The sequence below is a fragment of the Eschrichtius robustus genome, chromosome 13 (assembly GCF_028021215.1).
Source record: "Eschrichtius robustus isolate mEscRob2 chromosome 13, mEscRob2.pri, whole genome shotgun sequence".
NCBI lineage: Eukaryota > Metazoa > Chordata > Mammalia > Artiodactyla > Eschrichtiidae > Eschrichtius > Eschrichtius robustus.
In genome coordinates, this window is record NC_090836.1 from 72433102 (window position 1) to 72443340 (window position 10239).

A 10239-nucleotide genomic window follows, 5' to 3' on the forward strand; every position below is an offset into this window, starting at 1 on the left:
GACACTGTCTTTTTACTTGTTCTTTTGTATCCAATACCATCCTAGTCATAATTGTAGATAGTTATTCCTATCATAAAAGGGCTATGCCATGAATAGAGAAAATCAGATTAAAGGAACACATTTTTATAAATTAATAATATACTCACAGAAATTTAAAAAAAAACAGTCTAATGTTAATGCTTACGCTGATAACTGATACTCCATGTTGCATCAAGGAAACAAAGGAACATTGTCCAGAAAAACCTGAATTGCCAGACTGAAAGGAACTACTGAATACTCAGTAGATTCTGAAATTTTATCCTGGGGAAAAAGAGAGGACTCTAAAAACTCAAGAGAGAGAAAGAGAATGAAAAAAGGTGATATACAAAGGTGAATGAATGGGAAAGATATAAGGTTTCTGATCTGCCAGATCAGTGAAATGATGCCTTCAAAATACCAAAAGAAAACGATTTGCGACCTAAAATTCTCTAACCAGTCTAGCTATCAATTGAGTAGGAGAGTATAACAAAGACATTTGCAAATGTGTTAATTTTTTTTAAAAGATAAAAATGACTTTTATGAATATATAAAATAAATCAATGATTTTATTTCACCCATTAATTGATGTTAAAACCAATTCAAATGAGAATTTGAATATACATTTAGAAATGCTAAAATTAATTTGCAGTTATAAAAATTATTAATTCGTATAGAGCAATATGATGTAATGATTGAAATCATCTTTTCTTTAAGGCAAAATCAATTATCTCTATATGCTAGACAAAACTCATTTGGATTATTATGGAAAAGATGATTTGAATGACTATCAGTTTTCTACACCTTGACTTATACCCCTACACAATTATAAAACAGTTTATAGTCAATGGGAAGATTATCCAAGAAGTACATTTGTATAGGTCAGGCAATTTCTGAAGAATTTGCTAGAGGATGCCCAGAACTCCACTGAAAGGACATTCAGTAATCTTTTTGTCCTTTTCCAATTCTGTGACATTTTTTCCTGACATGAAAGAGAACTCTCAATTTTAAATTCTTAAGCATTTAGGAAGCCAGTGAAAGATAATCTTCGACAAAACAAGGAATAATCCAAGAAAAAATAACATGAAGTTTCTGGAGGATAGGTAATTCTTCCAGTTCCATTGCTCGATTGCTGCAGGAGAGCAGAGAAGCTCCAAGATGATAGCCGAGCATCAGTCACAGCAGGAAACCAATCATTAAGAGCAATGTGAAAAAAAATTAAGTGCAATTATATATTATGTATATATGGGATCTCCGGAGGAAATTATTCCCATACTTTGACAGATCTGTTACTGTATTTAGAGAAGGAAAAAAAAAAGCAGTAGATACCCAGAAACTAAGCAAATGAAAAAATGCAATTGTTAATGCCAGGGAAAAAACACTATTTTATAAGAAGATAAAAATAAATGCAATACAATGCTTGGATTGATACTAAGGCATATTTATATATCATAATAAAATAATGACTTATTTGATTGATTTAATGCATGCTTATGATGTAACTATACTGGGCTATTGGATGCTGGGGAAATGTGTTGAAATAAGAGGGCTAAAACCATCCTATAATAGGAAGTTAGTAAATGATGTCAAAATATGATAGACTAGGAAATAAAACCTTAACATTACTTTTTAAAAATATACTTTTTAAATGCCTGTAAAAAAGTGAATGAAACATTTGAAAATTTGTCTTGGGGGAAGAAGATCTGGGTTGAGTGAGAACTGAAGAATGTGTTCTTCGTTTTCATTAAAAGTCTCAGTTTTATTTGATTTCTCAACTATGTGTATTTATAATATTGACACAAATACAAAATAATTTCAAATAAATGAACAAATATGTAACTGCACAGTGTGTGTGTGTGGTAGAAACAGGATTAATACAGGTGGCTGAAGTTGGGAAATTATTCTTAGTTGAGGTAATATTTGATTTGGTACCTTTTGAGATTCAGCGTTTTCTTGTTGGAAAAAGAGAAGTAAAGGTTTTTCAGTATAGAAAATATTATGTGAGCTAATCTCTACCATTCAAATAAGTTTACTGAGTTATGGATATAACTGAGTTGTGAATAAAATTCTGTATTTAATTATCTCTGACATTTCCAGACTATTTACATAAAATTTATATCTATATATAATGAAATGCATAAAAACTACATAAGTTTAATTCCTTGTATCCTTGCTTCATGTGTGTTACATAGATTTGTAAGTGTCTGCTTTTCTGATGTTCTAATATTTTAACTTGCATTGTTCAAGAGAGAACAAAAAGAAGAATGAATTACATGTGGACTGACATAAAGAACTTCCACATTCTTGTATGGAAAGCAAGTCTTTAATATATGCAAGCATATATTTTCTTATAAGCAGATGTTGACATTAGAAAATAACAAGTAATTGAGCACAGATGGTGTGCTTGGCATACTAAAAATGCTTAGGGGAAAGCACTTAGAGGAAAGCACAGATTTTCTTTGCAGTTAGGATTCTTTTGGCTTTAAATATTCCAGATTTCTTTCTCACTTAATGCCTCTTTGCAAAGGGAGTATTCTGAGCCAGTATGAAAATGATAATATACTAAATATTAATGATAGATATAAAAGTGATTGTTATTCCAAATCAACCTCAAAAGAATGATGTTACATAGCTTAAGTGTAAATGGTAATTAACATTAGTATTATGTATAAATTACATATATATCTATTATATCTTTTATTTCCAATTTTTATTATAGTGATATGACTATCACATTCATTTGTATTAGTCATTGAATAAATTAACCTTAAACTTGCTGTGGCGATAGCTTAGTATTTCTGATAATTGTAGTGAATTAAACCTGCAGCAGAATAAAAAGTGTCTACTTTCTCCTATTAATGTTTCCTGTTGAAATGTGTCTAACTACTTAACCAAAATACTAATGATGATAATTGAGGGAAGAAATGGGGAAAAAAAGTAGATAGATAATGGTTTCAAATTAGCATTTGGTATAGCAAAATAATGCTAATTTTCATTTTAAAGTATAATACCAAGACATCCACACCATGTTCACAGCACTGACTTTTAAAAATGTTAAAAGATGTATTTGAAGTTGTTTTCTCCTTATGAAAGAGGAGAGAGGACAGACTATATCACAAATTTCTGGGCTGTGCCCAATTTTTTATGTTCAGTTGAGAAAGGACTTGAATTATTTTATGCCCCAAAGCCATCTCTTCCTCACAAAGGTTTTCTCATTGACTTCAAAGTAGGAGCCACAGGGGTGCATATTAACACTGAAATGGATGAAAAACAGATTCAAAATTTTGAATGAGCATAACAAATTGAAAGGCAGCTAGTAGAAATAATCAGCAGATCAGTCACTCTGACAGACCATTTGAATCTCTATTATATTAAAGTCAAATGAAAAGGATGAACATAATTTTTTCTGTGAATGTGGAAAATCTGACAGTAGAAATGCCTATTCATAAAACAGGGGAAAAAGGAAGCATTTAACTCAGATGCAATGTACCATTACTCTGACAATGAAGCACGCAGAATACTTTATTCTTCGCATCCCATGCTAAATCTCAGGATATGCAAGGATTTTGGTGACTTAACAGTTCTGAATCATTCTCACAGAGAATTTTTAAAAAACAAAGACCCTAGAAGAGTTAGATACTCTGGTATTCTCTGAGTATAAGTAAGTTATTTTTTTGGAGAAAGTTTGCCTCATATGAATCTCTTAATAGTCAAAAGGATAGCATGGAAGATTTATTTTGAGGAGCTTTGATTAAAATTCTTTCTATACATTTCAAAATTTTCTTTTACCTCTGGGTGGAGGATTACTAATTAAATTGACTAATCACATATTTATTGAATATGTTATGATAGTGAACTAGCTGCAGAATAATCAATGGAAGAGTTTTATTCAACAAAATTTGAGGCCATTATAATACTGGAGAACAGAAAGGGTGCCATCAACAGAACAAAAATTTTGAAAAATTCCAAAAAATAGCTAATGAGATTGGATAAATTCTTAAATCAGAACAGAGGAACCTGCAGCTGAAGGCACCAAGAGTAAGTGAGGGATTTCACCCAGTGGAGTTCCAGGTAAGCTCCAAGTTCAGTATCAACTAGTACCAACTGCAGAAACAGCAATCATTAAAGTGTTCATTAAACTCTATTCTGAACAGTTGTTGTCCTCCTTCTTACTGCCATGAAAATAGAAGAGCTATTGATGAGGGATAATTGATAGAGCAATGTGGTTCCATCTCCTTCACAGTGGTTCTAAACCATGGTGGCATTGTTAGGATTAGATGCGGAGCCTTTACAAAGTACTAATTCTTAGCTTGCCCTCCCCAGATAGTCTGAGTCAATTGGTTTTCGCAGGACCCAGAAGTCAGTATTTTTGATAAACTTCCCAGGTAGAAGCTTTTTACAGTTTGGTCACTCGTGAATCCCCAGCATCTAGAACAGTTCCTAACACAGTAGGAACTCAATAGATGTTTGCAGAGTGAATGGATAAATGAATGAGAATCAGATTGCCTTTAAGAAAAATATTAATAACTAGATAGTTGTATATAGTTGAAAGATAAGGTCACAGTTCTAAAGAAAAAAACAAGTGATCCTAGATTTTACACACAATTGAATGATCAATAAAATGTAAGAAAAAAAAAGTAAGCATGTTTTGAAATATACATACACAATTTACTACCAAAGCAAACTATGTGAAAGCATGACTCAAGGTCATGCTATAAGCAAATAAATAAGAAATCCAAGAAGTAGAGCACAGGATATAAGTAGCATTTGAGTACAACACAGATGTAGTAAATAACATCTGAAATAATTAAAAGAGAACCCAGTAGACCTTGCCACCTGGAAGATTCTCATTACTGCAGGGAGTATTTTCTTTATTTGATCCCCAATCACACTACTGGTTTTATAGTGAATAACTTTATAAATAAATTTTAAATGCTGTTTATTACACTTGAGTTATTTAATCAAATCAAGCCATAAATATTTAATAAAATTACCAAATAAAATATAACTGTTAATAGCTGTGGTATGAAATATATTTGGTCTTCATCACTGGTTCCTGACACAGGAGCTCCTAAAACCCTTGAGATTCCCTGAATGATGGGAATGTCTTTTGTTATTCTTAAGGAACCCCATTTGATCACACTTGAGTTTATGCTAATGAAGTGACTAAGGGGTTATCCCTAGATAGCCTCGGGGTGGCACTGATCACCAGAGTAAGTAATCAGAGGGCTGGAACTTTCAGCTCCACCCACCAGCCTCCAGGAAAGGAGGTGAGAGGGGCTGGAGATTAAGCTCTATAAAAGCTCTTGAATAACAGCATTTGAAGAGCTTCCAAACTGATGACCATTTTCACATGCTTGCTCCTGTGCTGGGAACCCTTCAGACCCTGCCCTATGTACCTCTTCATCTGGCTGTTTATCTGTATCCTTTAAAAATAAACCAGTAAATGTCGTAAAGTGCCTTTCTGATTTCTGTGAGCTGTTCCAGCAAATTACTGAACCGAAGGATGGAGTTGTGGGAACCCCCGATTTATAGTGGATTTAAAACAGTACTTCAGTCAGAAGTATGGGGGCCAGCACTTTGGACCAGCATCTGAAGTGGGGAGCCATATGTGGGACTGAGCCCTTAAGCTGAGCTAGAATTGAATGGAATTGTTAAACACCCAGTTGTTATCAGGTGAATCAGAGGATTGGTTGTTGATTTTGGAACAATATTTTGGCCTGGTTTCTTTCACTCAGTATAATTATTGTAATACTCTTAAGTTATATAGTATGTATCAGTAGTTCATTCCTTTTTACTGCTGAGTACTGCTTCTTTGTATAGAGATACAATAACTTATCCATTCACCTGTTGATCAACATTTAGATTGTTTCTCATTCTGGGCCTTTACAAATAAAGCTGCTATGAACATTCATACACAAGTTTTTGTATAGTCATAAGCTTTCACCTCTTTTGCATAAATACCTAGGAGTGGAAAGTCTGGATCATATGGCAGGCGAATGTTTAACTTTTTTAGGAAACTGCCAAACCATTTTCCATTTTGTATCCTACCAGCAGTGTATGGGAGTTTTAATTCCTTTGCATCCTTGACAATACTCGGTATGGTCAATTGTGTACATGTGTTTAAGTTTAACTATTCTAATGAGTGTGTAATAGTATCTCACTGTGATTTTAATTTTCATTTTCCTAATGATTAATGATGTTGAGCATTTTTTCATACGGTTATTTTTTAAAGTTGTCTTCTTTGATGCAGTATCTGGTTAAATAATTTTGGTTTTGTTCCTTAATTGGGATGTAAAATAGTGTTTTAAAAATTCCTCTCAGGTGCTTCAAGTTCTTAAGAATTTTTAAATTTTGTCTTTTCATTCCGATAATGACTTAAAAATTAGTGTGGTTGTATTATGTTTCATTAGGACGACAGTGTATAGCAAAATTCTGCCAAGCAATTTCAACTCCTGCATTTCCATTTGTGTGCATAAAGAATTATCCAGAGCTACTGAGAAGCAAATAGTTGCCTTTTTAATGATCAAATACTTGGCACTGAATGATTGATGCCAGGCAATCTACATCGCATTATTGCTTTTACCCTCTGGAATCTTAAGATTTTTTGCATCAACTTTTCTCTAATTACTCAATTCATATAAGCAAATTGACTTTGATATTCTGTATTTTTTCTAGATTTTTCTTCCTTATGTCTTAATATCCTCCATTCTACTTACCACATACAAAAGAAAAAGACATTTTTAAAAGTCTCTTCTTGCTAGCTTAGGAGAAGAAGGTCTCTTCAGAATTACATTTCTCTCGCTTTATGATCAAGGAGCATGTAAGATTTGCCACATTCCTCACATTTATTTTTGTCTTTTTAACATGGAACCACAAAATGATTAACATGAAAAAGTGGGACTGTTTTGTTTATGAAGATATATACTGTTACTGTGTACCAACACCTTTTTTTCCTCTAGGTCAACATTGGCACATGTCAATTTAAATATTTTAACATCACCCTTCACCTGATAGGTGTTGAGGTACAGGAAGGAGAGGTGAGAAAGGCACACGGGCTTAGTTGCCCCGCAGCATGTGGGATCTTAGTTCCCCGACCAGGATCGAACCCACGTCTCCTGCATTGGAAGGTAGATTCTTAACCACTGGACCACCAGGGAAGTCCCATGGAAACTTGTTAATCATAGGTTAAGGGCAAACAAGAAGAGAGGGAACCGATCAGAATGTCCATCATCAAAAAATCTACAAACAATAAATGCTGGAGAGGGTGTGGAGTAAAGGGAACCCTCTTGCACTGTCGGTGGGATGTAAATTGATACAGCCACTATGGAGAACAGTATGGAGGTTCCTCAAAAAACTAAAAATAGAACTACCATATGACCCAGCAATCCCACTACTCGGCATATACCCTGAGAAAACCATAATTCAAAAAGAGTCATGTACCAAAATGTTCATTGCAGCTCTATTTACAATAGCCAGGACATGGAAGCAACTTAAGTGTCCATCAACAGATGAATGGATAAAGAAGAAGTGACACATATATACAATGGGATATTACTCAGCCATAAAAATAAACGAAATTGAGTTATTTGTAGTGAGGTGGGTGGACCTAGAGTCTGTCACACAGAGTGAAGTAAGTCAGAAAGAGAAAAACAAATACCATATGCTAAGACATATATATGGAATCTAAAAAAAAAAGGGTCATGAAGAACCTAGGGGCAAGACGGGAATAAAGACGCAGACCTACTAGAGAATGGACTTGAGGACACGGGGAGGGGGAAGGGTAAGCTGGTACAAAGTGAGAGAGTGGCATGGACATATATACACTACCAAATGTAAAATAGATAGCTAGTGGGAAGCAGCCACATAGCACAGGGAGATCAGCTTTGTGCTTTGTGCCCACCTAGAGGGGTGGGATAGGGAGGGTGGCAGGGAGGGAGATGCAAGAGGGAAGAGATAAGGGGGCATATGTATATGTATAACTGATTCACTTTGTTATAAAGCAGAAACTAAAACACCACTGTAAAGCAATTATACTCTAATAAAGATGTTAAAAAAAAAAAAAAGGAGAGGGAGAATCTTGTAAATCATTTAACTTATTCATTCTTTCCACAATTATATGTTTAACATTAGGTGCTATGCTACATGCTGATGATACAAAGGTGAAAGAAGACATGGGCCTTGCCTTGGTAGAACTTTTACAACATGCATGTTGCATATGTGTAATACATTTTTCAGGCTACATGTATTTGTAGAATTTGTAGATTCACTAACTGTGACTAGATGATTCCCCTGTTTTGGCTAATCAAGGAGAGAAATAGTAGAGAGTCATTTTTCCTCTGTGCCTAGAGATTGGAATTTTGATCATCATAGACTTAGAGTACACTAAGAATTTGAAGAACACTTAGAAACAGTGAAGAGGTATTAAATTATTTGATTAAGTTCACACATTTATTTGCAGTGAAATTATCCAATTTTACTTATCATCCAAGACTAGTATAGTTTCCTATGTCATGGCGTAAAAGAATGGACTTAGCTGATAACATCATCATTTATACATCTTTTATTTTCTTATACGTTTTAAAGGAAAAGGGGAAGAAACCCTTTTTTGTTATATTTATGCAATCAAGAGTCGATAAGTGATTATTTTTAGTATAACTTCATAAATATTCTTATCTCTCTTCTGCCTTCCATTTGTTGCTTTACCTTAAAAAAAAACTCAGATTATTTGATATTCTAACAATAAAGAACAACTTGGACACAATATTCTCTCTACAGTTTAAAAATTTAAATAGCAATATTTAAGGTATCTTCAACATTATTTGTGACATTTAAAACCTAGTGTATACAAAGCATTCATAATAGAAATTTAATTGATTTGATTACAGTCTAACAAATTGTTTATTCTGAATTACTTTCATTTCCACCTACTCTTATTTGTATTATTTTCTCAAGTTTAATTTTAAAATTCTCTTGTTATACTCTGTTTGTTTGTTTGTTTTTTACTTTATGCTTAAATTTACAAGCTATTTCAGTCAAAATGAAGCAAATTCTGTGACCTCTGTTTAATTTGTCCTATTGGTAAAATAAAAATTGTATCCTAATGTGACCTGTGTGCCTCTCACACTTGTTCAAAGACTTGAAGGATGCCTTATACCCTGTTACTTCACTCCACCCTATATTTCTGCTGTCATTACCACCCACATCTCATTTTATTATTGCCTTGTTTCAACATGTTGCCCAACTACCCCTTTTACACCTGCCCGTGTTCTCTGCCACATTAATTTAATACCCAGAATGTTATCCCTTTTTCATATTAACCATTTTATTTTTCAGATCAGATAAATTGTTATTTCTAATGATTTTTGTAGTCCCATTTCCAAATCGATGGAAGTTATTATGAAATTAAAACATCATTTTGTGCCCATATGGAAGAGGACATTTTTTTGAAAGTACAATGCTTTGTAAAGCTACACTAACATGTATCAGATACTTTGTGTCCTAATTACCATACCCTTAATGAAAAGTTGCTGTTTTGTAAAAAATTTTAAAAAAACACATATAGCAGAAATTCATTAAAAATTAAAATTTATGGAAAGTTTTCAGTTAATAGAGTGAATCAAATTGATACCCAACATTATAGAAAGGAGGCAAAAATAAGCAAATAATCCTTTTATCCAAAAAAAAAATGTAAGTACTCTGTATACCAGAAATAATAGTACATTATAACCATTTTTATCATAGAAAAAATGTACTAGTTCCTTTGAGGAAGCATCCTTTGTCCAGAAAATTTCACTTATGGGCTTCTGAATAGAGCTTTTTAACCTTATTCACAGGTTTATAATATTAACTCCTCTCCAACTACTCTCTACTGTTTAACTGTTTTACTCTCCATGTGCCTTTATTGCACAGTGCTTAACATTCCTTAAGTATTTTTTATTTCACGTACTGTTTCCTCAAAGTAGATTAACTGATTTGACATCATCTTATATTTCTTTTTCATATAAATCTAGGTCCAATATTGATACTTGGTTGAGATCTGCTCCAGCCTCCTTCAGTAACAATATACTTATATATTGGGACTAAAAAATATATTTTAATGTGATTTTTATATTTGATAAGACCCTGGGCCACGAACATGGAATTAGCGATAAGAACAGAAAGATGAGTCAAACATGACTGTGGTTTTCAGCTTTGGTAATTGAGTCCCTTATGTTTAGAGAC